Raw genomic sequence first — 26796 nt, forward strand, 5'->3', positions numbered from 1 at the left:
TTCTCACTCCTATGACTTTCTGACCTGAGCAACACAGTTCTATCTGTGGTAACTGGGTGCAGAGTATCTGTGGGCTACATTTTGGTCCTTCCAGGGTCCCCACAAACATCTGAAGAGAGGAGGTTTTTGGGTTGATTATAAAACCAAAACAGTACTCCAAGAAAAACTTTCCCTCAGATTTCTGTAGTATTCCTTTTTAATTAGTTTGCTTTTGTACAAGGTTTTTTAAAAATAAAAGTAAATTAAGTAAATTAACACTTTCAGAGGATTCATGAACCCATCAGATACATTTTTCTTCCCATGGTGTCAGTACTAAATGTCATCCTGGTGCCTTTAGATGTATTACATCTCAAATGGAGGATCAAAGCAAACCTTCCAATTAGTTCCTCAACATGATTCTGCGTAGAATCAATTCTAGCATTGAAGTTTCTGTGCTTATAAAACTCTTCACCATGTACAGGGATGAAAAGGCTGGTAAGATAGGAAAAGGTTTGTCTGGGCCCTTATACATTTTGCTTTTTCCATTTTGTTTGGAATATGTGGTCAGAATTCAGGATGAATTCTGTGTCGTTGGCATGGAATAAAATTAACCAGCCCATTATGGGCCCAAAGCTGCCACTTAGTATTAATGATTTTTACCTACTGAATTGTCTGCTTTCTAAGGCCTAAGAACATCTGATGAGGCAGACTGATGAATAAAACTACATTCTCTTATGAAAAGAAATAGGCAAAATGAAACCAGTGTCATTTATGCTAGAATCCTAGGGTTATAGATGAAATGAAGATTTTTTTTTCTAATCATAAAAGTGTTAGAAGCTTACCACAGAAAAATTGAGAAAAACAGTTTTTAAAAATCTAAAGCTATCTATTTTACAGTAACATTTTAGTACATTTTTATGTGTTTTTCATATATTTGAGATCATGATTTATATGCAATTGAGTATACTGTTTTTTTTAACATACCATTTAAATGAATCATGGTATAAGCTCTCCCTAAAGGTAATTTTAAGTGACAAAATAAATTCCTTATTGTGTAGGTAAAGCATGTTGTATGTGGATGGCCTATGTTGAGTATTTAAGCTATTTTAATTATTTTTTACTAAGTGAAACTGATAACACGGGGTTACATTGAATAGCGTCAACTATAAAATCTAATGTTTCTTTCTAAGTTCGTGATAAAAGTTATTTAATGTAGTTACAGTGCTCTTTCCACAGAAATATTAGGAGGAAAGCAGGCAGGCATGGTGTTCCTTTTGAGGCACGGCAATCATACCTTTTGAACATGTATGTTCGTGCTTTGCGTATGACCCTGGTCAGAGCAAGCAAAACAAGAAAACCGTGTTCTCTCTGCTGTAAACAAGAGAGATGACCCAGGGGGTGAGAAGAAGCTCCAGCTCCAACAACACATTGCTGTTCCCAGTCTCTGAGCTCATAAATAGTCTCTTTTCTGCTGTGTCCATTCTACACATTACTGTTTCCAACTAGATTCTAGTACAGTTGTGGCCATATGGCCCAGATATCGGTGTGTCTTTTGGCCTACCCAGGTCTTGAAAGGCCACGGCCACTTCTCTGACTTCTTTAATTAAGAAGGGACTTCAACCGTCTTCTCCAACCTATCAACGGTTCCATAGCTGTTACACTTCGGGGGCTGTGGGAGCTGGTAGTTACTTTTCCTCATAGACGACAAAATCTATTTACAGGTGACTGTTTTCCTTTCTCACTTTACTTATTTTCTCCCGTGCTACTTTCTGGTTGATGGGTCATTCCTCTCCCAACTCTCCCAACACAGTCTCAGATGTTTTGTTTTCTTCTTCTCAGATCCTTTTGTTAAATCTTTTAATGGATTAACTATGAAGGGAAGTCTTTGCCTTACTACTGACTCCACCAGAATCTCAGAAGTCTCCCTGAGTCACAGAAGGGGACCCAGACAGTTAGGACTTAGAAGGCCAGCAATTCAAAGGCGGAAGGCCAAAAGCCTTGCCTTAGCACCGAAATGTTGCTCTGCTAATGTGTATCTCATGCCCAGTATTTCTTATTAATAAGGTACTAAATAAGGGGCAATCCGGTGTTTCCATTGCCAAAAGAGAACATCTTTCTTAATTAATCAATGTAAATGGGCTTTACTGGAAAATAGAAGGGAAGTGTTTCTAGAACTCAGGATATAATGTTACCTCAGGGAATACCATGCCCTCTTTTTATTTTAAAGTGGAAAAATTTTTTTAAATACAGAGACATTCAGTCTGGACTGGCTGAGAGAGAGAGTTCACAAATAATTGCAGAACAGGTGCTTTTTTGTAAACTCAGGACTTTTGTTTCCAGTTCACTTTTGCTACAATTCATTTGCATTCAGTCTGGTGGGAGCTCAGATCAAGCAGATTATCAGGGTGAAGCAATTTATGAAACAAGAAACAACTTACAGTCAAACTCCACTTCTTCCTTGTTTCTATTTATCTTTTCCTCATGGACTGACGCAATTATCACTCAGCCAGGGACTAACATAAATATTGATCAAAACAGCAACACCACAGGATTACTGCTTGGCTTGGCTTCACTTCAATTTGCTTCTCCGTAGTGTCTTTCCTCATGCAGAGGTTAACTCTTCTCTCATTTCTAAGTTCCTTTTTGCTTCAGTTTTTCTCTCAGGACAATCTAATTTACAATCGACCCAACTGGACTGACCCAAAGCCACCTAATTTTCCCACCAATGTCACATAATCTGTTGTTGAATGTACACATTTATACGTGATTATACACTATGTAAACCAAAGGAGTTGACTTAATTAAGGAAAATCAGGAGGAGCTAGTTTTTCAAAACATGGGCTGAGCACTTGCATTTGTCATCTCTCTTTTCTATAAATTCATAACAGCAACTCCTGAGAGGGGCAGGAGCCAGCATGGAGATGTCTGCAGACAAGAGACTGAGGAAATTCTTGATATAAGGGACCTGTAGAAATGTGAATCAGATTGGCATCAGATTTTTTTCCATCAGAATAAATACAAGCTTAAGGCAGTAATTGTGTCCTTCAAACTTTGTAAGTAAAATGATTTAGGGCCTATAAGTTGAAACCTAGCCAATTTTTAGATGGATACTGAGGGTAAAATGACATTTTTTTCTGTAGGACAACATCTTAAAATGTCACTTCTCTGGAACTCTTTTTGAAGAGAATACTTTGAGTTGATGAACCCCAGGAGCATGAGAAGAAATAGGATCAAGAAACCACTGAAACTGACACAACATTGTAAACTGACTATAACGCAATTAAAGAAAAGAAAAGAAAGAAACCACTGAGATAACTCACAAGCCCCATGAAGAGAAAGCCCAGGAGGGTGGCCTGGGGCCAGTCAGTCCCAACGAAAGTAGAAGCAGACAAAATCACCACAGGGTTAGTTTGCTGAAGAGTTAGGAATTTTTGAAAGCTTTTTTTTTTTAATGTTTTTTTCAACTTTTCTGAGATATACTTAACATACAAAAAGTTGAGCATATTTAATGTATACATTTTGATGTATACATTTTGGAATATGTTTACACCCATAACACCATCATCTCCACAAACAAGGTAATAAACTCATCTGTCACCTCCAAAAGATTTCATGTGTTCCCTTGCTGTGGGTATATGGAGGTGGGGGTAAGAACATGTAGCATGAGATCTACACTCTTGACAAGCTTTGAAGTGCCCAGTACCGGTAGTATTATCAGCTGTAGGCACCATGTTGTACAGCAGATCTCTGGAACTTACTCATCTTGCATAACCGTAACTTTAGATCCATTGACAACAATGTGCCATTCCCTGCTCCTCATCCCCTGGAAACCACCATTCTATTTCCTGCTTCTCTGAGTTGGACTCTTTTAGATATCTCATATGAGTGAAATCAGGCAGTTATTTGACCTTCTGTGACTGACTTAGCATAAAATCTTCCTGGCCTATTCGTGTTGTTGCAAATAGTAGGATTGCCTCTTCTGAAGCCTTTCTTTTGCTCCAGCCTATTTGATTGGGTGAGCTTTCCATTCAGTGCAATCCCCTGGGGTGTTTGCTGACTTCTACTCTTCCCTTCTACTGTCTTGGTCTGAAATACTTTGTCATGGCAGTTTTGCCACAGCAGGGGGGAGGACAGGACATGAGTTCAAACAAATAGAAAAGCCAGTAAACAGTGCTAATGGGAAGCCCATTTATTTTTTCCTTTATAAAATGGTAGGAGTGAATGCAGGGGCAAGATGCTGGGGGATAAAAAGAACAAATATTAAGCTTTCAAAAAGGGAACAAAAATTCCCTGAAAATCAACTATTTAATGATTTAAGTATTTGGCAAGTTGACCATCACATTAGATCAGTAAGTCAGTACGTTCCAACTAAAATATCCTCAAGAAAAAAAAAAGGATTTTAGGAAAAAACAAAATGAATAAGAAATGAGGTTACTTAGGGATATGATGAGAAAGGTATATGTATCATCCCCCAAGAAAAAAAGCAAAGCAATCAGAAACTCCAGGGGAGGAAAATGCTGTATAAGAAAACTATAGAGCCAATATGAATCTGAAATTCAGCATGGTTTTCAACAATATATGCAGTTAAAAAAAAGTTAAAAAAAAAAGAAAGGAAAGGAAAATCCATTTGATCTTCACATAAGGAACATTCTTGGTTGACTGGCATGAGGTGAGGGATGGGGTGACACTTGGACCATTAAAGGAGGAAATTCAGTAACAGCACACCATTAGAAAATGCAAAAAGCAGAGGGAATGAGCTTTAAGTATGATCAGGACATGCCTCTTCTTGCTGCTTTTCCTTTGTCTGTCAGCTGAACTTTAAGTTCCTCCTCAACTGCAAGATGACTGCCTATATCAAGGAAGCCTCCTGCTTCTTGTTCTTAATTGTCGGAAGACGAGAGGGGCTTCTTACAGTCAATGAGCTTTGAGCTCACTGGACCATATCTGACCAGTCCTCCTGACCAGATACCATGTGCTGATTGGTTTCGATATGAATTGTCTGAATAGAACAGAAGTTACTTGGGTGAGGACAAGTCTACCCAAACCACAGGCTGCTGTGCCATGAGGGAGGGGCAGAATGGGTTTTGGGGAGGCAGACACAACTTGCAACATACCCTCCTATTCTTTCAATAGCTTTATAAAATTTTGTAGAGATTTGCCTTTCCCTTCAATTTACCTTCAGGGTTTAGAACTGCAACTGTACAACAGTTGAGTCAACCATGTATGGCTGTTCATATTTACATTTTGATTAATCAAAATTAAATCCAATTAAAACTGGTTCCTCAGCTGCATTAGCCATATTTCAAGTCCTCAAGAGCCAAGCATGGCTAGTGCTACCATATAGGACAACGTGGATTATAGATACTTCCATCAGCACACAAGTGCTAGCAGACAGTACTAAGTTGGAGCGTAAGAGGCTCTGACTTGAGGATGCTTATTTTCTGTGGAGTATCCTCCTTAGATATGCTTTAGCCATGACCACAGTATTTGTTTCCTCCCCCAAATTTGCAGCATACACGAGATTCAGGTTTTTTAGCTCTGGTTAATATTTCTTCCTTTTGTACTTGCTGTTTCAAAGGAAAGCTTCCGTGGATGACTGGACAGAGATGAAGAAGACTAGGTGTTGAGCCTTTCAGCATCCCTTTCTGGTTTTCCCCTTACCCAAAATTTTCCCTTACATGCCCCTCCCTCTAGATTGTGCTCCATCCCATGATTTCCTTCCTCAAGCAATAGCTGATGCTCCATGGTGGCTACCATATAACTGAAGTTTTCAAGGTGCATATTCTCATAGATTGAAATTGAGAAATTGATCTTAATGTGTTTAAGTGTGTGAGTAGTGGTTGGAGACCTGGCACAAACATGATGCAGAATTGAGTTTTTAACAAAGAAATGATTCAATGATAATTGAGTAAGCTAAATTTAGTAACTAATTGCTCATATGATTTTGTTTTCTGATTAGAAACAAACTTCTTGGAGTGTCTGAGTGATCTCATCCTTCTGGAATACGCAAGATGGAGCTGAAGATGGTGTAGGGTAAGCTGAATTCTTCAATGTTTCTATTTCCACAGGCAAAAGGAAAAAGCTTTTGGAATAGTAAGTAATACGGAGAGGGGAGTAGAGTGATTTAAAGGTTTACCAGTATTTTTAAAAATCTTCTAAGAATTAATGAGATGATAACATAACTATTACAGAGCACTTAACGTGTACCAGGTACTGCTTTAACTTTTTTACCTATAATATTCCATTTACTATTTCCAACAAATCTATGAGATGATTAGTACTATTTTCCCATTTCACCGATAAGGAAATTGAAGGGGTGAGAGGTTAATCAATTTTCTGTACGATCACAAGGCTATGAGATAACCCTATGTAAGTGAGCCAGAGTTGTGATTCAGAGCCAGCCAGGCAGCCTCTGTGGCTTACTCGCCATGCACTGGCTGGAGGAAGCCATCCAAAATTCACAGCACCAGCAGCTGCACTGTGTCTTACCCCGAACTTTAAATCTTTGCTCTACCTGCTTAATAGAAAGAAAACAGACAGGAAATTCTAGGGATAGTTGGTTGGTTTTATGAATCCCACAAAGCTGAAAAGATTCTAAATAGTAAAAGTTTGCCTAAGAGTAGAAAGTCAAAGTTAAGTAGCAATTGATTAAGCAGAAATTAGGGGTAAAATCTATTCAACATTTATTTAAACATCTTTATTAATTTAAACCTTGAGCTGTGTGAATTGACTTAAATTTGTCCTACAACAATAATTAGAGATTGGCAATTATTGTCAAAGAATCTTATTTTCTGGAAGAGAAAGAAATTGACTGAATCATATGCTTGTCGTGGGGTTTACTAACATAGTGATTCTCAACCCTTGGCTTCCCAGTAGAATCTTGGAGAAGCTTAAAAACTTCTACTGCTTCAATCTACCCCCCCCCACACACACACACCCAGTGTGTGTGTGCCTATAGCATTTCTTATAAATGACTCAGCTGAACATCTATCTAAAGGGACCTCCATTCATGTCTTTGAATGGGGTGTAAACTGCTTTTGGCAAATTAGACACTTAGCACTGCATGAGCCAAGTCATGCAGTGACTTACCTTGGTGAAGGTAAATCTATGTTTGTGAGTCGACACATAGCTTCCATCCCTGCTGCCGTAGCCACTCTGGTCCATAAGGACCCTTGAGCAAGCACTGAGTGGCTGTGACAAAAGACTGACTGATAGCCACTGAGAATATAATTTTATCCACCTGGTTATTAAGAATCCTCTCTATAGTGATTTCCTTTTGGTGGACATTCATATGGAGCATAAACATCCTCACAATCTGTGCTCATTTGGTAAGGTCATGACTACCCACAGGTCAGGCGTTTGGTCTATGAGAGCTGGAGTATTCCTCTTCCGTGGGTCCGGCAATACTCTAATAGGCTGCTTATCTGGTGGTGTTTCTAGAAACACTGCTATAAATAACCCTTTGCCAAATATCTCTGCAGGCTAAAAAACTTCTGATTACTGATACATGTTTGCTGCCCCTCATGGTAGATGTGCCACCTTGTCTCTGGTGATTAGGTACTGCTGTTGGTCTCTGCCACTCTGGATTCTCCTCATCCCCATTGAAATCAAGGAGCTTATATGTACAGGTATGCCTAGCCTGCAAAACAGAGTAGCGTAGAACCTTTCAAGGATCCAGGTGCTCCTTCTGGTAATGCATTTCTAAATGCTTAGTGAAAGGGGTGCCTTCTGCGGTTTCTCATGGATCATAGTTTGGGGGTGGGGGGCTCACACATGACAAATTCAATCTGCCATTTGGATTTTCTCCAAAGCCTTTGAATTCTCTCCTCTGTAACGTGACAGGGAAGCTCTGGAATCTCAGTTTCTTTAAAACTATATATTTACCATGGAATCCAACTTTCTGCCCACCAACTAATTAACTATTAGTTACCCAAAGCTGCATGACCTAACACAACAAATCCAAAATCTCTAGTAAGTGTACCATATCAACAAAATTCAGCCCAATCCAATGTTACATTCTGTCATCCTTGGTCTAAGACCCTTAGACTCCATTTCCATGTATTTTCTACAGGTTTCTCCTGGTGCATATTAGGAAAGTCTTAAAATTATTTTGATATGTAAACTATCTCCTCCTGGGCCATAGTATATTCCTGTTTCCTATAGCCTGGTTGTATCTGACTCTAGCTATAAGTCTTGTAGCAACAAGAGGTGGTTGTGCTGTGTCTTGAGAACAAGACATCTTTCCCCAGTGAGGTTACCAGAGGCTTTTCATGTGAAGGAGAGCTAGTTTCCTCAGACATTGGAAAGCAAGCTATTTCCACTGATAAGTAAAGCTCAGAATAAACTTGGGGGTCAAAATTACCAGTTTTTTATGAACCCAACCATATATCCTAATTTCCAAGATTCAGGGTCTCACTATTTTCTGATCTACATCCTCACTTTCTTATAGGAAACCTTACAAGACTCTGAATAAAACTGTTGTAGTTCAGCAACCTGTGCAACTAAATTTTGTGTTTGATTTTCAGCAATATTAACTCTGAGGCTGTAAGAATCAGAGGGTGTTTAGGGCTATCATAGAAGCTCTGGTTCTCAAACTGTGACTTGAGCTGAATGTTAAGAGACCTGGGACTCTCATGTTCTTTCTGCGTGTACTCAAGTGCACTCAAAAATATCCACCCCACTCCACAGTCTTTGCAGTTGTCCCTGCATGCCATGGGTTACTGGTATCCCATTTCCTATTGGCAAAGGGCTAAGCATTGTAGTCAAGCCAAAGGGCACAAACAGGCCAATCCCAAAACCGTATCTTTTCAATTCTATATTCTGGAGCCACTCTCCTTATCAATCTATATCAGTCAAAGTTCAAACAGAAGATAGAAGTCACACGGTAAACAGGGAAAGTTTAATACAAATAATTGTTACCTGTAACAGAGGTGTAACTATAAAGGGGTAAAGAAAACAAAAAAATGCCCTTGGCTGAGCAAGAGCACACAAGAAAAGAGCAAACTCAGAAGAGGAGGTGCTCCTCTCCAAGTCTGGAATTCAGACCTTGGAGAAGGTATAAGATAAGGATGCAGTTTCATTCTTTTGCATATGGATATCTAATATTCCCATTGTCATTTATTAAAGAAACTGTCCTTTCCCCATTGTATATTCTTGGTGTTTTTGTTGAAAATTAATTGACCATAAATATGAGTTTATTTCTGGGTGCTCTCTTCTGTTTCATTGGTCTCTGTGTCTGTTTTTTGGCAGTACTGTACTGTTTCTTTAATCATAGCTTTGTAATGTAGTTTGAGGGAAGGAAATATGATGCCTACAGCTTTGTTCTTTCTCAGGATTGCTCTGGATATTCAGGAGTTTTCAGGGGTGTGATTTTACACCAATTTTAGGGTTATTTTTCCTATCTGTGAAATAGACATTGGAATTTTGATAGGGATTGTATTGAATCTATAGATTACTTTGGGAAGTATGGACATTTTAACAGTATTACTTTTCCAATTCATAAACATGAATATCTTTATTTATGATTTACTCAATTTCTTTCACCTCCTTAGTTAAATTTACATCTAAATATTTTATTCTTTTTGATGCAATTATAAATGGGATTGCTTAATTTCTTTTTGATAGTTGTTAATTTACAGAAATTCAACTAATTTTTATATTGATTTTGTCTCCTTCAACTTTACAAAACTCATTTATTACTTCTAAAAGATTTTTGATGGGAGTCTTCAGGGTTTTATATATATAATATGTCATCAGCAAACAGTTTTACTTCTTCTCTGTTTCAGATGTCTTTTATTTCTTTTTCTTGTCTAATTGCCTTGGCTAAAACTTCTATTATTATATTGAATAAAAGTGATGAGATGAGTGCTCTTATCTTGTTCCTGATCTTAACGGAAAAGCTTTTAGCTTTTCATCATTGAGTATGATGTGAGCTGTGGGCTTGTTACATATGGTCTTTATTATATTGAGGTACATTTCTTCTATAACCAATCTGTTAAAACAGTTTTTATTGTAAGTGAGTATCAAATTTTGTCAAATGCTTTTTCTGCATCTAATTAGATAATCATGTGATTTTTTGGCTTCATTTTGTTCATGTATTATATCACATTTATTAATTTGTATATATGAAAACATCCTTGCATCCAAAGAATAAATCTCACTTTATCATGGCATATTTTCCTTTGAATGTATTGTTGAATTTGGTTTACTAATACTTTGTTGAGGATTTTTGCATCTAGATTCATAAGGAATTTTGGCCTTTTTTTTTTTTTTCCTTTTCTTTTCTTGTAGTATCCTATTGTCCTTGTCTGGCTTTGATATCAGGGTAATGCTGGCCTTGTAAAATGAGTTTGGAAGTGTTTTCTCCTGTTCTGTTTTTGTTTTTTGGAAGAGTTTGAGAAGATTGGTATTAATTCTTAATTAAATGTTTAGTTGAATTCACCAGTGAGCCCATCTGGCCCTAGAATTTTCTTTGTTTAAGGGTTTTTGATTTCTGATTCAGTCTCCTAACTAGTAATTGTTCTGTTCAGATTTTCTGTTTATTCATGACTTAGTCTATAGGTTGTATGTTTCTAGGAGTTTATTTCTTAAAGGTTATCTACTTTGTTAGCATATAATTTTCATAGTAGTTTCTTATGATCCTTAGTATTTCTGTAGTATCAGTTGTAATATTTCTTCTTTCATCTCTGGTTTTATTTTTTTAGTCTTACTTCTTTTTCCTTAGTTAGCCTAGCTAAAAGATTGTCAGTTTTATTTATCTTTTTAAAAAACAGCTCTTGCTTTTATTGATCTTCTCCATTGCCTTTCTAGTCTCTACTCACTTATTTCATTTTATTTGCTTCCTTCTACTAACTTTGGGCTTAGTTTGTTCTTCTTTTTCTAATTCCTTGAGGTGTAAGTTAGGTTGTTTATTTGAAATCTGTCTTTCTTCTTAATGTAGGAGTTCATCACTATAAAATTTCCTCTTAGAACTGCCTTGCTGCATCCCATAAGTTTTGGTATTCTGTGTATCCATTTTCATTTGTCTCAAGATATTCTTTGATTTCTCTTTTTTTTTTCTTTGACCCATTGGTTGATAAGGAGTATGTTGTTTAATATCCACATATTTGTGAATTTTCCACTTTTCTTCTTGTAATTTATTTCTAGTTTCACACCATTGTGGTCCATGAAGATGCTTTATATGATTTCAATCTTCTTAAATTTTTAAGACTTTTTTTTGTGGCCTAACATGTGATCTGTCCTGGAGGATGTTCCATATGTTCCAAGAATATATATTCTGCTGCTGTTGTGTAGAATTTCATATATGCATACACACACACACACACACACACACACACACACACACACACACACACACACACACACACACACATACATATTTGTGAGGTCCATCTGGTAACCTTAGCCAGCAGTTTGTGAAGTATGAAGTCACACCCTTTCCAAGGAAGACTGGGGGATAGGTGTTTTTGCCTACTTTCACTACACTGAGTCCTGAGACCTTAGCTGTGACAAGTGCTTACATGCTCTTTAACAGCTGCTTCTTTGTTATAGAAGGGACTCAGCCAGGTGATTTGGGTACCTGTCCCTTGGGTGGTAGCCTCAAAAGTTGGCGCACAAAAGAAATTGCAGTCCAAATCCTTCAATCCTCAGGGAGAAGCTGAAAGTAGGGGTTCCTTCCTGATTGTATGGCACTGTGCCAGGGTGGGGTTTATGGCAAGAGTGTGTCTCAGCCTTTCCTACCTGTTTTGATGTGGGGTTTTTCTATCACCTGATACATAAGAGTCAAACAGCTCACTTCTGGATTTCTCTCAGAAGGAATTGCTTCATGTGACTGCACTCAGTGCATCCATGGGAGGAGAGAAATTCAGGAGCCTCCTTTATCATCATCTGGTCTGGATTCCCCTGGGTTACCTCAAGCACTTTAAGGGACTAGAAATCTAAGAAGCAATGATTTCATCAAAATATAAAAATTGATGTCAACATATTAGTTGTAAGGGCACCACATATATTGTGTTCTTTAATCCTGATGACTCCCCAGAAACAAGTATTTTAGAGATAAGAAAACTGAGGTCTAGGAAGGATAAATGACTTGCCCAGGTTAGTAAGTTGCAGAACTTAGCTTAAAAGCCAGTTTATCTCCTTTAAGGCTTAATATTTTTCTACTTTGTTGCCTCTTAATAACAATTAAAATTTGTTAAAATACTTACTTAGCACCTAAATAAAACGTCTTCACAGCCTGTATGGGGAAATTACATCAACTGTCTATAAAACTGGAACAAATAAGACCTCGATATGAGAGGAGGATATAACTATATAAGCAATTAACTTATGGCCTGTTTTATCCACTGTACTATAACAACCTTCCATTTCTTTCTTTTTTTTTCCTTCTCCTTCTTTCTTTTTTATTGGCTCATAAAGTCTAAGTACATAATGCACAAAATATAATTTCTCTAACAATATTTATGGCCTCCTTCCTTCTGAGTAGTTTTCTAATTGTAACAGGGTCAGCTTCAATATGCCATATGGAAACTTAATTGAAAATGAGTGGATAATCTAGACCACTAAAAGGTCAATCCAGTAAGAAGAGAAAAATAGGTCAAGTTAATAATCTAGCATCAATAAGAATTACTGTCTTTTTACTTTCTACACATTTATACTAGTCTTTCATAAGCATTGGCTCTGGTTGTGAGAATTGCAAAGATCTTGCCTTTAAAGTGTTTTGAAAAGTAAACCAGTGAAGAACTTTGAGGCTGTCTGCTTTTCTTCTAGGAAAGTGTTAATTAAATTTGATAGTATTATTAAAAATGATATTAGTTGAAACAGTGTATTATCAAGTGTAATTCCAATACAATAAAAAATATTAATGAAGCATATGTCTTTTGAGTTTGCCTACTTGTTGTGCTGTATAATGTTGGGCTAGGAAGAATCAAGACCTGTGATTTACAACTAAACAAAAAAGTTTTTCCAACAATAGACACCATAAACTCAGAAACTGGAGACCTAGTACCTAGAATGACCCCCTGCAAACTCCTCCCCTCATCTCCTTTCACAGTCCCTAGTAAGTTTGTACGCACATACTTCTACACAGTCCTTGGGCTTCAAAAAAAGCAACTAGCTCAGCCCTTTTTCCTTTGATGAGGAAATGCATCCAAAGATGTTAAAGTCTAAAATCGCACAGTTTTTCACAGACAGAGGCAGGCACAGGGTCTAATACCTAAACTGCCATTCTTTGGACTCCATGCAGCAACTCCCTCAACCAGTTCCTCCTTAAACAAAAGGAAGGATAATGTTTGGAGGCTCCGTTTACATCAGCATTTTCAAGTCACTCACTTTGAGGAAAAGTTGCAGAATCATCTTTCCCGAAAAATGAAACATATTGATGAGATGCCCACCTGATCAGAATCAGAAAGGAGTTTATATTTTTCAGAACTTGTTCCCTCTCCTGTAGCACACTTCTCCTACTGCCACTTATGCAGGTATAATTTAGTTGAAGCTTTAAAGTAATTGTTTTACTAAAGAGTCCTGTTATTTTGAGTGGGATATGTATCAACCAAATTTATAATTCATTTTAAAATACCAACTTTGTTAAAAAATGATTTCCTTTCAATAAACTGCATTCATTTAAAGAATAAAATGTGATGAGTTTTGACATACACCAGTGAGCTGCCACCATTACCATATACAAACATTGCCATCAGCTCCAAAAGACTCGTTAGGCTCCTTTATTTTTTTAACTTATATTTATTCAATTTTATTTATTAAACTATAGCTGAGTTACAATATTGTGTTAGTTTCAGGTGTACATCTTCAGATTCTCTTTCATTATAGGTTATTATAAGATATTAAATATAGTTCCACATACTATGCAGTAAATCCTTGTTGTTTTATCTATTTCATATATAGTGGTGTGTATCTGTTAATCCAACACTCCTAATTTACCCCTCTTCTTCCCCTTTCCCCTTTGGTAACCATAAGTTTGTTTTCTCTGTCTGTGAGTCTGTTTCTGTTTTGTAAATAAGCTGATTTGTATTACTTTCTTTTAGAGTCTACTTATAAGTAATATCATACAGTATTTGTCTTTCTCTGCCTGACTTTCTTCACTTAGTATGATAATCTCTAGTTCCAACCATGTTGCTGAAAATGGCAGTATTTTATTTTTTATGGCTGAGTAATTCTCTTCTCTATCCATTCATCTGTTCATGGACATTGAGTTTGGGTTCATGTCTTGGCTATTGTGAGTGGTGCTGCTGTGAACACCGGGATACATGTATCTTTTCAAATTCTCAGGCTCCTTTATAACTCATCTTTCCTCTAGCACACAGCTCCAGGCAATGCTTGGTCTGCTCTTTGTGACTCTAGCTTAATTTGCATTTTCTAGATTTTCATATTCTCTGTAGGCGTCTGTGTCTGACTTTTTCCATCCACACTGACAGTTTTTTTCCTTCTGAGTAGTATTCCATTGTATGAATATAGTACATTTGATTTATGTATTTGATTCTTGACGGACAGTTGGTTTGCTTAAAATTTGGGGCCATTATTAATAAAGCTTCCCTGAATATCCACATATGAGTAAATTGTAAACAAATATTTTATTACTCTTCTGTAAATACCTTGGAGTAGAATGGTTGGGTTGTATAGTGGATGTATGCTTATTATTTTTAAGAGCTGTCAAAATTTTTTCCAAAGTGGTTTTCAATTTTATACTCCACCAGTGGCATATGAACATTCCAACTGCTCCACATCTTTGCCAATACTTGGTATCATTGGTCTTTTAAATTTTAACAAGTTTAACGAGTGTATATTGGTATCTTTTGGTCTTTATTATCATTTCCTCAGTGATTAATAATGTTAAGCATATATTTATGTGTTTGGCAGTTTGGACATCTTTTTTTTTTTGTCTGTTCAAATTATGGAGTTTTTTGTCTCATTATTAAATTGTAGAAGTTCTTTATAAATTCAGGATACAAATTTTTTTTTAGGTATCTGCTTTGTGAATATTTTCTCCTGTTAAGAGTTCTCACTCTTGATGCCATGGAACGACTAATGGTTCCTATAACCCATTTTTGAGGCATATTATATGGCTGGTAAAGCAAAAGGAAAAAAGTTAACAATGCATTATTCCATAATTTAATTTTAAAGTATACATTATTCACTTATCAGCAGTGATTACCTTCTCCTCAGCCCAGGCTGTAAACTATGTACTTCACAGTCTGATTCTTCTCTGGAAAATAGTACTTTATAGTTAATGCACAGGGATTTTCTTGACACTAATATCCTTGCTATTTTAATGTCTAGTTTAACACACATGGACATGCACACACACATAAACACAAGCACACACAGAGTGCAATTAAATGACCCCAAACCATAACTGCCTGTTAGGTAAATTTGCTTTTCTTGCGGAAATACTTGCTTAACAACAGTCTTGCCATTAGCCCACAAAACAGGCACAAATATTTATTAGAAAAACAAAGTAGAATCAGCTCGTCCCCAGCAAGAGATGCTGAGCTTCAAGGTTGAACTCAGAAGAGCTTTTACAACCAATTGATACAGCTCTGAAAATGGAGTTTTCCACTGGTAATGCTGAGAGACCCTTGAGTACAGAACTAAGCTCTGTGGTGATAAACATCTGACATTTTCATTTGCAAGTGTTCATGTTTCATTTTAGATAATGTTCCCCCTATTTACTTCTTCAGCAGTAATGCATCAAATATCCTACAGTGTAATCTTTCTCTCAGCACTTATCAATGAACTATGAAATAGTATTAAATAGAATTAATTAGAAGTTTTAATGAATCATGTCTGTCCTCATTTATTATACAATGTAATTTTCAAGGAGTGATTAATTACCAGTTACAGATGAGTGAATGGTTAATGTAGTTTGTTAACCTTACTAAGGAGTGACTGTACACAGCAAGCTGCTTCTCCTCTGTTTATTAGCACGTGGCTTTGTACTACCGTCAGTTTAAGCAACTGAAAAGGTTTTAGTGACTTTGCAATTAATATGCACTGTCAGCTAATAATTTACCCCCTTATTTTCTTTCCTATACATCATATGAACATTGTTGAGATTGAGGGTTAGAATTTAGCTATCGTCATTTTGAAGTGTTTCTGTATAGCTGCTAATGTGCCCATAGCCTGTCCATCTGAGCTGCATGATTATTTTAAGTAGATCCTATTTAATACAAGGTAGGTTGTTTGAAATGAGTCTCCCTGCGTATTTTCTTGAAGAATATACCAATTTACCACATTATTACTGTCATTATCTAAATAGTGTTAGCTGGTTGCCTTTCATTTTCAATTTTCTTACATGTGCCTTTCAGAAACTGAATAATGCCTCAGCTGACAAAAATACGGTGGCTAAATACAAAATACCTTTGGGGACAGGAAGTTACTGAGATGAGCGTATGGGAATGCCACAAGGGTCTTTGCTTTCCCAACAGACAGACTCAAAAAAGAATGGCATCCTTGGGATGAATCCCCATCTTAAAACATTCTAGTCTGTTTCTTCTTTAAAGGACTTTTTGCTATGGTTGTAGGAAGGTGGAAAACCCTCATGGCATGCCTCCCACACCACCACCTCCATTTGCTAGCTGAAGCGTAGAGATTCATTTTTGCTGTGCAAAGCAGACACTAGTGTTTTCTGTTTGGAATCTAAGGGAGTTTGGTAGTTCTTTGGAGGCCCAGTTTACTTCAACTGGAAAAATAACAATACTTAACTTATATTTGTGTAATATTTAACTATGACTAAAAGATGTTAACTGACTTACCCAGCACCCCTCAAGCAGTGAATAGATGAGAAAAACAGTCATTAATTTAATAGCTATTTGTTGAGCACCCAGTATGAGATGCCTACTGCTGTTTTGGGTAAGACAAAGCCCTTTTCTGGGACCTTAGATATCAGTATAGGATACAAAAAATAACCAAATGAAGAGAGTGGTTAAGTTCTGTGAAGAAAATTAAAAAGGAAAGAGGGTAGAGAGAAACGGGGCATGAGGAAGGTTAGTTTAGAAAAAGTGGTCAGAGAAACTCTCCTTGAAGAAATATATCAGAACAAAACTGACTGATAAGAGTCAGTTATAGGAAGAGAAATTCCAGGCAGAGAGAACAGCAAATCCAAAGGTCATGAGCCCTTTGGTGCATTTGAGGAAGATCAAGAGACCAATGTGAGCAGAGACAAAATGTAGCTAGAAAGAGATGATGGCGTAGCAATACACAGGTCAGAGATCTTCTAGTCTGTTCCCCTGGAGGTATTAGCAAAGATTTTGGATTTAAACTCGAGATAATGGGTTCTGAAAGGGCTTTTCTGATTCAATTCTGCCCAGAATTTTTTGGACATGAGAAATGGAAAACAGTGTTCTAGAACATCAGGTAGCATTTTAATCTTCATTTATCATTATAAGGAAGAAAAGTAGAAAAAAAGAATTTCCCTGAGAGCCTAGAATTTGAAGCTAAAATTAAATAGTATATTGGTAGTATCCTATCTTCATTAGAGAACTCAACTTCCAGACAAGCAATGCTCTTGGCAGTCAAGGACTATGTCTTATGCACTTTTTATTCTGTTCTACACACAAATCAATGTGTCATGTTTCCAATCAGTGCTCTCTGAAATGAACTGAATGGCCTGATACTTACTGCTCTGCCCAGTCCATGTCTGAAAAGTCCTGATAGAAGGGGCCATGGTATTTGAAATCACTGTAACAGAACAGAAGGATCCAGAAATCAGGACTCACTTAGCACTTGGCTTCACAGTATATACTATTGATTCAGGCATCCAATTTGTCTGTAGTGGGGTATTGCTAATCCCTGAAGCAAGTGTGTAATAATGCACTTATTTTGAAAGCATTTTCTTTGCTTAAGTCTACACTTCCTCACCTACTTCCCCAAGTAAAATTGTGAGGATGCACAAATGTTAATTTTTAAAGGAGTGCTATGGAAAATCTATTCCTTCTACCACTCTCCACAGACTCTGAGAGGTGATGGGCTCAGATGAAGGAGCAACACCATTTTACGTCATAGCAATAGGATTCTGCTCAGGGATCTCAATACCATAAACTTTCAAGAGCCAAGAATTTTTATTAGGAAAATTTTTTTACTGATCCATTTTAAAGTGCACACCTTTACAATCAGAAAAGCAAATGTAAGAGAGGAAAAGAACTTTTCTCACTACTCTCTTAGGTTCAGTGACTGGGGCCTGCAGTGTTCATTACCTTGATGTGGTGATGGTTTCAAAGGTATATGTTTATGTCTACTCTATTCTGCTAATAGATTGGAAGGTAAATTTCAATGTAATAAGCACAATACATGGGCACAAACTTCTGTTGCCTAGTAGTTGACATAACTAAAAGGGAAGAAAAAAATTTTAATTACAAGATACTATGCAAGTGCTAAACTGTATGGTACATTATATAAACATATATTAAGTTCTCAGAAGAAACAGAAGTTAGAATCAAAGTTTGAAGAGAAAGTTTGCTGGTCAGTTCACAATTAAATTTTTGATAGACTTTACATTTTAGAGCAGTTTTGGTTCACAGAGGAATTGAACAGAAAAGTAGAGTTCCCACATACCCCCTGTTCTCCCCAACACACACAACCTCCTCCACTATCAATATCTGACACCAGAATGAGACATTTGTTACCACTCTGGTGAATCAACCAGATGACCCCAGAGCTCATAATTTACATTAGGGTTCACTCTTGATGATGTCCATTTTGATGGGTCTGGACAGACGTACAATGGCATGTCTCCACTGTGTTGTCCTCTGGAATATTGTCACTGCCCTAAACCTTCTTCGTGTTCTGCCTGTTTATACCTCCTTCCCTCCAACCCCTTGCAACCACGATCTTTTTACTCTCTCCATGTGGATCTACTTTTTCAACTGTAAATTTTCTGGAGTTTACAGATCAAGTATTTCTATGAAAACTTAGCATTCAATTTGAAGTGTGTTTTAAGAGTACAATACAAATCAGATTTTAAAGACTTAGCATGAAAAAAATGTAAAGCATCTCAATTTTTCGTATTGATTACATGTTGAAATAATAACACTTTGGCTATATGGAATGAAATAAAATATGTTCTTGAAGTTAATTTTATTTATTTATTGTTACATTTTTAATGTGGCTACAACATTTTTAAAAAGTATATGTGGCTTACATTATATGACTGGACAGTGTTCCTTTGGACTTATGATAGCTGAACTCCAGAAATATCATTAACTAGATCAAGCCTTTCCCAGACATTATAAGTAAACTACCTTCCACTCTATTTCATTAAGTTAATATTGATAAAAATTTAAGAAATGTGCCTGAATGAATATGAATCACTATTGACTAAGATTAAATCATCATAGGTTGATATGTGGATTTAGTAAAGCAATATAGGGGAGTTACACATTTTAACCATAAACATATACCTTAAGTCCCCATTTTTATGTGATACCCATGGATCTTATAACCACATGGCCCGATTTTGCCCATAAACATCACCCCTCACATTCCCCTCAGCTCTTTAGTGTATACCTTTCTCCACATGGGCCTTTGATCTAAAAACAAATGCTAGAATTTTCTGGAAAAAAAAAAAGGAAGTAGGCAGGTAGAACTAGTTTTTTCTTTTTATCCTGAGTTGACAGCCTTTTCTCTTCTTTCTACTGATCATATGTTAAATATGAAATCATAAGGAAAGAGGGAGAAGAAAGCACCTCAGAGGGTTTTTGGAGAGAGAACAAGTGGAAGGTTATACACCTGCACTCTCTCCTTTTCTTAGCTGTTAGATTCACTGATGCTCAAAGGGGGAAATAGCACTTAAAAGTGCTGTATTGGTACTCATGCTCAATCCACAAGTCCCCTCTCTTATCTGTGCTTCTGCAGTGCTGGGAGGTGGAGGGAGAAGCAGGAACAGAGTCTTTAAAAGTGTTCTTTTCATGCTCACTCAACTCTCTCAGTTCTTAGATCCCATATGTCATGCGGAAGGACATGAAAATCTTTGACTGAATTCTGAATGGCACGTTATCGTTTCTGCTTCAGCACACATTCTTAGAACAGCTTGGTTTTGGTCTCTAAGTTAGATGATTTTCATTAGATATTTGGATTTATCTACAGTAAAGTAACAAGAGCATTTGTAAGTAGGTGCTGGGGTTTGGCTGTCCACAAATAAGGAGCTAGGTTGTGTATCTCATAGTTTTTAAAAGAGCTAAGAGGGATGTGTGACAAGTATTTAATATCTAATGCCTCCTTTCCTATCTGAGTGGAAGGATGGCATGGTATTCTCTACTTGCAAGTTCTATTTTAAAGAAATTAAAGATCTGAAGAATTGTAAAGAGCATCTGAAGAATGAACTGAAGGCACCTCTGATTTTAAAGTTCTGTCAAATTGAGAAGTCACTTCCTGTCTGTCCAACACACCATGTTCATTCTCACTTCACAATGGTTCCTTCTGTCTGGAATCCTCTTCCTGGTGCATGTCTATGACTTGTCATCCACTCCTCTTCATCCTTCACATTTCAAATGAAATGCCATTTTCTCATAAAGGCTGAGTATAGTAAAGTATAAAGTCAAAATTAAAATAATGATTGGAATTCTTATTTCTTAAAACCAATGAAAGCAGTAAGATGCTGGGCGAAAGTAATAAGTTTAATCATCTATAAATTCCCTGACCTTCAGGGTAACTTGAAGGTACCCCTTTATTACACTTGCAAATTACCCTACACTTCTTCATAGCACACAGCACAATTATAATTATCTGTTCAATATCTGTCTCAGTGACCAGACTACAGATAAAAAGCAAAGAGGCTGTCAACTCAGAATAAAAATAAGCTTCATGAGGGAAAATGTTGTTCTGGACTTTATTCCCAACACCCAGCCTAGTTCCTGGCATATAGTAGGCACTGAATAAAGATTTATTGAGTGAATTAATAAATAAATGCAAGAATGAAGAGGCTATACTTCATGTTCGTAAGTAATGCTTTACCAGAAAGGACATTTTGGGAAATAGACCACAAGCCTGTACATACAGAATGATAGAAATCAATGAATAGAATATCTCACTCACTTTTCAGTATAAAGTGCTTTAATATCAAAAGTCTGTACTTGTTCCTAACCAACTGCCGACATGTGGTACTGTAAATGAGCTAGATCATCATCTGTATAGCAAAGTGTAATAAACAAAACTCTATAAAGTTAATAAATCAGTTGTGTGAGGGTATGTATATGTGTTTAGGATATAATATTAACATCAAAAGGAAAAAAGCAGCAGCAGTGATTAAAAGCAGTTGATTCTGGGGAGTAGATCTCAGGGTGCTTCAAAGTGACTTTGTTTGGAAGTTCTTTTGTATTATTTTTAACCATATTTTATATTTTATTAAAAAACCCCAAAATCTCTCCTTATCAATTTTCTAATAACTCAGACTCAATAATCAGTCACTCACTTCCCACTTAGTATTTGTTGCTTTATGATGCTAAATTTCATATTTTCCACACTAAATTACAAGGTTCTTGACACCACATTCACAGCATACACATCTTTATACTCCTCATGATATATATTGCAACATGTTCTACATAGTATATAATAATACCTGTTGATTGATTAATGAATATTGAAAGTTACTGTTTTTTTAATTGAGTTATAGTCAGTTTACAATGTTGTGTCAATTTCCAGTGTAGAGCACAATTTTTCGGGTATATGTGAACATACACATTTTCACTGTCACATTCCCTTTTGCTGTGAGCTACCACAAGATCTTGTATATATTTCCCTGTGCTATATAGTATAATCTTGTTTATCTGTTCTATATATGCCTGTCAATATCTGCAAATTTTGAACTCCCAGTCTGTCCATTTTTAAGTCAAATGAGTCATGTTTCTAATTTAATTTTCATTTATTTTTCACACTCCCTAAAGAAACTCATTTTTGCAAACAACCTCACAACTTTGGGTATAATCATAGCTATTTTCCAGTTAAATGTATTTGTAAAAGCATATCATGATGATAGAGGAGTTAATATATGACTTTCCATATAGGAACACTGAATGTTGCTGTTCCAGGCCAGCAACATGATGACATTTACAGGTGAACATCTGATGACCCTACATGATAACCCAATGTCAGTAAGAATAATAATAACAACAACAACAACAACAATGCTATAGAACTTTTGAGGACATTGCAATGATTATCCATGAAATGGTTTACTTGAGAATAGTATGAAGTCAAAATTAAAATAATGACTGGGGTTCTTATAAATTTTTAACACTAGTAAGTAGCAGCAAAAGACTGGGAGAAAGTAATAAAGTTTTTTTTTAATTGAAGTATAGTCAATTTACAATGTGTTAATTTCTGGTGTACAGCATAGTGATTCAGTTATACATATATATTCCTTTTCATTATAGGCTATACAAGGTATTGAATATAGTTCCCTGTGCTATACAGTAGGACCTTGTTTATCTGTACTGTATATAGTAGTCTGTATCTACTAATCCCAAACTCCTCATTTATCCCTCCTCCCTTTCCCCTTTGATAACCATAAGTTTGTTTTTTATGTTTGTGATCTATTTCTGTTTTGTAAATAAGTTCATTTGTATTTTATTTTAGATTCCACATATAAGTGATATCACACGATATTTGTCTTTCTCTGACTTACTTCACTTAGTATGTTAACTTCTAGGTCCATCCATGTTGCTGCAAATGGCATTATTTTATTCTTTTTTATGACTGAATAGTATTCTGGTGTGTGTGTGTGCGCGCACATGTACGTGTGTACATGTGTACCTGTGTACCACAACTTCTTTATCTAATCATCTGTTGATGGATATTTAGGTTGCTTCCATGTCTTGGTTATTGTATATAGTGCCGCTATGAACATTGGAGTAGGTGTATCTTCTCAAATTGGAGTTTTCTCCAGATACATGCCCAGGAGTGGGATTACTGGGTCATAGGGTAGGTCTATTTTTAGTTTTTTAAGGACTCTCCATACTGTTTTCAATAGTGGCTGTACCAAATTACATTCCCACCAACAGTGTAGGAGGTTCCCTTTTCTCCATACCCTCCCCAGCGTTTAAGTGATAAAGTTTTAATCATCTATAAATTGAAAGAAATGTCTCTATGGTCATACTATTTGTTGCCTTTTAGAATTATAGTATAATATAATCATACAATCCCAGGGTTGAAGAACCAGAAATGGTCATTTTTCCAATTTCCCATCCAGTGCATCTTAACTTTTTTGCTAAAACAGTCCAATAAATAGTCATCCTGCATGGTTAAACATTCTCTCTGAAAGAGATTAATGTTAATTCTAAAATGTTGTAAGTTTTGGAAATTTTTCCCTTATACTGAGGCAAAAAAAAAAAATCTCTATGTAAAACTTCAATGGGTTGGTATGACCCATTAAGGCCATCCAGAATGAATCCAACACTCATTTCCTGTTAGATATTTATACACATTTGAAGAGTGGTTTTTGCACTTCTTTGTCTTCTCTTTCCTCTTCAACTAGACAGGATGTGAATCTCCTCCCAGTACTGGAGCCTCCCCTTAGAAACCACATCTACTTGTTTGTATTCCTTAAGTTACTGCTGCATTTCTGTCTCCAGGGATCTCTCTTACTTTGGGTTAAATTTTAGAGAGAAACATAGAAAGACCTGGAAAATCAAATATACAGGTCCTGGTAATAGAAGGAAGTGTATTAGAAATCTAAACATTTGTTCTGGGAAGGAAGTCCTAATATGAGGCCATAGTTTCCAAGGTCAGGTGTTTGGAACAAACCCAAGAAAACTTTTACCGTTCATCCACCTACTAGTATGTCTGGGGGAGGGAGTTAAATTTTAAGTCCTACATCATAGCAGCTCTGAATCACTCTCCAGAATTGTGGATATAGGATCTCTAGCAGCAGGAGGCAGAACAGACCGGCTCTGTTTACACTTCTTTTTCTTAGTCTTTGCCATTTTAATAGCTTAATTGTTGCTGCCCTTATTGCAAGACTTAGTTCTGAGGTACCGTGTAGCCTTGCTCATTTTTATTCTACATGGATGCAACTATTGACCTTCAGTGTCTGTTCTCCAGACTTTGATAGCCAGTGACCTTGTCAGAAACATCACCTCTGCCCCCTGTCTAACTGACATTTTTGCAAATGCATTGGGCCCGGGGTCTTCTTAATAAGTTTTCTTTCCATTATTTCATTAATAGCTGGATTTCATTACATTACTCTTTTCACTTCAAGGCAAAGGGATTTCTCATCAAAATAAGAACAATATTTTGAGTGCTCATAGAAAACTGAGCTTAAGAGTTCTATGAAATTACATTTTTTTTTTTACTCTGCTCATATCATCATTATTCTTACCCTGAAGGTAATCAGTGTGAAAACTGTCAAAAATCTTCGCTTTTGCAGTTTCCAGCCTTCCAAAATTATGGTCTTCCATTCAGGACATCTGAAAGCAAGGGATTCAAATTTAGAACCTTCTAGCTTTAGAAAATGCAAAGGATTATAGGGAAAAACTCAGTTGTTCCTTGGACTTCCATTTCTTATTCTGTTAGAAGCATCTCAGCTATCCTCTCAAAATTGAAAGCTTACAGGTCATTAAAATGGGTAAGAAAGAAGATATGAGCATTCATAGAAAACTTGGGCTAAACCAAAAGTGGAAGTCAAATTGAAAAGTGACATTGATGTCTTTCTTGCTATGACTAAATTAAGCTCTAAAATTTTATTATTCCCAAGTCACCGTCTATGTTCACATCCATTTTATTACAGCCACATTCTAGGTAATTGTCAAATTCCAACTTGGCTTAATTTCTAAGTTGCCAGGGAGTTACATGAAATTTCAACCTAACACCAGGTACTTGGGAAAGGCAGAGCTATCTTTGCCTGTGATAAGGAGAAAAGTGTAGAGAAAAACTTAGAAAAACTTCTGCACTACTGCCCTGCTTAGTATTGTGACAGCAAACAGTGCTGACCATCAAGAACATCAACACAAATCTTAGATCTGTTTCTCAGAATGTTCCTTCAAAAGTCTGCACCCATTTTACTGGGGAAGTTTATTTTTTTTAAAAAAATGTAAATGTCTTGTGTCCCTTCAGATAAAAAAACAACAACAAAACCCCAAACCTTCAAATGTCTGACATTATGCAAAATTTCACCGTGAAATCCTAGTCTTACAGGTCCCTTTATAGACCTGGTCATTTACTACATTTTTCCTTCTCTATATTTAATTTTCAATATTTCAGGAAATGATTTATCCCCACTCTCTTCACATACACGTTTCAAAGTCCCCACACAGGCTGCTATGCAGATAACAATGCAGATGTCGATGGCTTCCCTTAAAAGATCTCAAAATGCAATCTATCAAAAGGCACATGCCCTGGGTTTTAGAGAGGGTGTTTCACTTCATGCTGATGAAATTGTATACTGTAATTCCTGACCCAGATTAGCATCACAAAGTCTATAATGTATTCCTTCCTACTCTCATCTTCTGCACGTTCAAGTATTTTCCACTTACTTTGCAATCTGCAATCCACTCCCTTTCCATTGCATCTTATTGTTGTTTGCTTCTTTCTGTTTCTTGAAAATAAAAAGAACAATTGTTGATTGAAGTAATAAATCTCCCATAAAATAGAGACATCCTAACTGATCTTCACCATCGGCATTACAATTCTGACTTGTGATTCAACCCTACTGCTTAAGAGTCACTTCTGTCAGTTTCTAAGTTAGCATAATTCAGCATTTGAGTTCACAGGAAGTTATAAAATACCCAGAAGAACTTAACATCTATACATCTGTATGGTGTCTGAAATGATGCTTTTGCAGACTGATCAAAAAGAACGAAACCTTACCACTTCCTCAAGCCCCAGTCATCCTACCCTGCAACTCAAAGTCTGCACTGCATGTAAGCAGTGAAGTCAGAATTTGCTCAAAAATGTCTGCCCACAAACCTGACACCCCTTTAGAGGCATTCCTTGGAGTTAAGACATTATCGCAATTTATTCAGGTTCCTTTTACACTGCAAATAAAGAGAGGAGATGGCTCAGAAGGTCACATGTTAGCATGCTATCAGATTAGCTTGTTGTCATCTTGAGATAGAGGAAGTGAGGCAGTAGACTGGGTGATTTTAATAGGGTACCAAAGCACAGAACATAGTTTATAAACTCTGAAGAAATGGACACTTACAAATTCCCAACACATCTAGCGTATCATTGGTCTTTATTTGTTGAACAATACTTAGTGCTGAGAGCACCAAAAAGCAAACTGAAATTATTTAATGTGTCTGCCAAGGCTGGCTCTTCTGACCTTGGCTTCCTCTGCTCAGTGACCTCTGACCTCAGCTTACTGCCTGTTTCTGTGTTGGTTATTGTCTTCACATTTCCTCCTTGTGTTCTATGTGGGTGAGTTTAGATCTCCTAAAGTTTGGTTTCTGACCATCTTATCCTGGAGATAAAGAAAGAAGAGCAGATATTAGCCTTGGTGTGCTTGTGAGAGTGGTAGGAAGGAGGGAGTTCTGGAAATATTATCTATGATCCTCTCACTTTGAAAAAAGGAAGTAAAAATCACTCACAATAAGCTTAGGTTTAGATATTGAGTGGTTTTGATTTAGTGTGTATGGTACTTAATAGAGGCAAAAATAATTTTGTTCAGATCAGTACACTGCAATTTGGCATTTTTTTTAAATCTAGTATTATTTAATCTTTACTGCTTAATCTTTTAATAGTCAATCTAATATGATTTAATTAAGTTAAAGCAGATGGTCCATTAACGAAGTGCCAACTCTTTACAGGGGCCTTAGGAATTAATAAACCAATAAAAGGAAGCGTCACTGTCAGTGCACCAATGGGCAGCCA

At 36.5% G+C, this 26796-nt stretch overlaps 2 long non-coding RNA genes across 2 annotated transcripts in view; one reads left to right on the forward strand and one right to left on the reverse strand.

The window, feature by feature from the left end:
- Positions 1-26796, forward strand: part of LOC140696067 (uncharacterized) — a 527390-nt gene that overhangs the window by 444905 nt on the left and 55689 nt on the right. The window contains exon 5 of the long non-coding RNA XR_012072059.1: positions 5939-6012. This is a non-coding gene — a long non-coding RNA (uncharacterized lncRNA). The remainder of the gene's footprint in view (positions 1-5938; positions 6013-26796) is intronic.
- Positions 20354-25549, reverse strand: LOC140696069 (uncharacterized). Its single transcript, XR_012072064.1, has 3 exons — positions 25461-25549; positions 24308-24395; positions 20354-20505 (listed from the first exon to the last, which is right to left on the reverse strand). It is a non-coding gene; the product is annotated as an uncharacterized lncRNA (long non-coding RNA).

This window comes from Vicugna pacos, chromosome 4 (genome assembly GCF_048564905.1).
Source record: "Vicugna pacos chromosome 4, VicPac4, whole genome shotgun sequence".
Lineage (NCBI taxonomy): Eukaryota > Metazoa > Chordata > Mammalia > Artiodactyla > Camelidae > Vicugna > Vicugna pacos.